At 50.8% G+C, this 2,512-nt stretch overlaps 1 protein-coding gene across 6 annotated transcripts in view; it reads left to right on the top strand.

Annotated features, from left to right (window-relative positions):
* The window catches only part of Pdzd2 (PDZ domain containing 2), a 386,879-nt gene that overhangs the window by 189,334 nt on the left and 195,033 nt on the right, over nucleotides 1-2,512 (top strand). Inside the window, exons 1-2 of one of the 6 annotated variants that reach the window (XM_031360291.1) lie at nucleotides 1,553-1,647; nucleotides 2,381-2,491. The exons of 2 other annotated variants lie outside the window; for them this stretch is intronic. The gene's annotated coding sequence lies outside the window, so the exon portion shown is untranslated. Of the gene's footprint in view, nucleotides 1-1,220; nucleotides 1,245-1,552; nucleotides 1,648-1,673; nucleotides 2,492-2,512 lie in introns of those variants that run through there. 3 more of the 6 variants (XM_031360296.1, XM_031360292.1, XM_031360290.1) reach the window with 3 other exon arrangements.

The following is a 2,512-nucleotide window of genomic DNA, read 5'->3' as shown; positions in this document are numbered from 1 at the left end:
TTTTTTTGAGACAGGGTCTCACGACATAGCTTTGGCTGGCCTGGAATTCACTCTGTAGACCAGGCTGGCCCGAACCACATCACTCAGCCTGCCTCTGCCCTCCACGTGCTGGATTACAGGTGTGCTCCCTCCACCTCACCTGGCCTGCTCTTTGTGTGAAACAGCAGCCTCGGCGCTGACCAGAACATATCAAACAACTCTGGAAAACGCTGAGGGTACCCAGTGTCCTCTACTACCCATTTTTTTCACCCAAGATTTGATTCTTTCTGTAAAAAAGTAAACAAGCTCGTCCATCTCATTAGCATAAAGGTTTGCTTTCACCTTTAATAAGGGCAAAATTACCTGTCCACCAAAGAATTGTTTTCGTCAATTTCTTCATGTTCTACTATCAGTAAATGTTCGATTTGTATATCTAAATTATACACCTACATATCCAAGGCTGTGGAACAGTTTCTCCCGCTAAAATGAGTTGCAAATGGAAAAAAGTATACAAAGTTTTATTGTCTGGAAGCCAGATGCTTTTCCGTTAAGAGTGGAGATGCCGAAGCCTTTTGTGAGATCATGAAGTCTTTTGAGGAACTGGCTCACAAAGCTAGGCTCCTGACACACAGCATTCCAAGGACCTCCACCAGGTGGGGTTGGCTACAGGGACTCACATTTTGAGACAAACTGTCAAAGAAGGAATGGCACAGCCTGGCCTTCCTACCTGTTTCTGGTTTGCTCTTAAGTGGTCTGAATGAAGCAACTGGGGGTAATCCGAGGGCTGGTAATTGGTGATTTCAGTAATTATTTACCGCGTGCTCCTGGGCAGCTTCTGTGAGCGGGCAGACTTCCAGCCCTGACTTGACATGGGCTGGCCTCTCTTATTCTCTAATTACCCATTCCAGTGGCAGAAATGGTACTGGGAATTGTGGCCTTCTTTGGCTTCCTCCATTATAATTAATTGTGTCGAATTCCAAAAGATTTGTCCTTTGCAAAGCTCATTTACTTTCGTGGGCTGTGGGATGTCCAGGAAGAGCCTGATAGCTCGAAGATACGGGGTGAAGTGGAACTGTACAAGGTTTTGATACAAATCCAAGGAGCTGCTGGGAGGGTGTGTGCCTGTCGGTGCAAGTCCCAGGAGGGAGTCATAGGGCTGCAGTGAGCTTGTTTGTGCTGACATTCCTGCATTTAACCTCGGGAGCTCACTACATCCCTAGCTCAACTTCTGCCTGGAGCACCAAGTTGGAGCCCTCCAGAGCCAGGTGAAACGTGTTTTGTTTGAGCAGAAGTTCCTTAATGGTTTGAGGTTTGGCACAGCAAGTGCTTTGACGTTTCAACAAGTGTTAGGAATGGAAACATAGAATAAAATACAATTGAAGTTTTGAAAAGCCATGGAATGATGGGGGGGGGGCTCCCCCAGCCTTCTCTCCTACTTTTAAAGAAAAGCAAACATTGTTTTCCTTACGCCTTCTTGCATTCTCATTAATTTAAGACAGGAAGCCTTCGGTGGGTGTGACATAAACAAGTTGGCCCTCGTGGGTCGGGCTTCCTCATCAGTTTGCAGCTGGAGAAAAGGCTGAGCTGCCCAAGCCCATTCCGGCCTCTCGGGGGATGACTTGTTGACTGAGCCCCGCAGAAGGTGGGAGGGGCAGGCGAGCGGAGAAGGTATAAAGGAAATGCTTTAGCCGTGCAGTCACTGGCGATTGTAATTCAGGGGTGGTGAGTTTGGTTATTCCAACTGAAGGAATCTGATTTGGAGTTTCTGGAAAGTTCCCGGACATCCCGCCGGGTAGGATAGTTGTAATTTTAGTTGTGGGGTTCATGCGCTCCCACAAGAAGCCAGGCTTCTGCTGATGGTGAAGCGGAGCAGTCATGAAATGAATGATGTTGGGGGTGCAGCTTCTTAACGTGTAGGAGAACTCCAGCCAGGGTGGGGGTATCTGGAATCTGGGAGGTGGGGGAGCGTTTTCCCTGTTCACCGCAGGAAGCTCCCTCGCACTAGATGTAAACAAAAGTGTCTGAAAGAGAAACCCCAAACTCCGTGCAACCCTCCGGGCGCGGTTTCCTTTTCCCTGCAGAGGACTGGGTGAAGGGGAAAGGACTCTGGAATGCCGTGGAGTTTTGACAAGTGAGAGTCGGGCTAGGATTGCATTACAGCCTTTTCATAACCCCCTCCACCCGCCGAGCAGGGAGGGGTCCTCCCGCACATCCGTAGCCCGCGGAGAGGAGCATTAGCGACGGCGTCCTGCAGGAGCCGGGGTTTGGGACAGCCGGGCAGCCCGGGGGACCTGGGGAGGGCAGTGTCCCCACAAAGCCTGCCCCGCCCCGCCCCGTCCCGCCCTGCTGGGGTCTGCCAGCAGGTGCTCGGGCTAATGACAGGTCTCTGGGGCTCACTCAGCTCAGCTCCAACGGATTACCCTGAGTCCAGCTGCTCCTACCCCCGAGGCTCCAGAGGAGCTGAGGGAAGAGATCTGAGAGAAAGCTTCTAGAGGTGACTTCGAAACGCGAGGTAAGAATCTAACGGGAAAGA

Source organism: Mastomys coucha, unplaced genomic scaffold (genome assembly GCF_008632895.1).
Source record: "Mastomys coucha isolate ucsf_1 unplaced genomic scaffold, UCSF_Mcou_1 pScaffold8, whole genome shotgun sequence".
Classification (NCBI taxonomy): Eukaryota; Metazoa; Chordata; class Mammalia; order Rodentia; family Muridae; genus Mastomys; species Mastomys coucha.
Note: the sequence above shows the minus strand (reverse complement) of the source record. Positions and strands in the feature narration are given on the sequence as shown.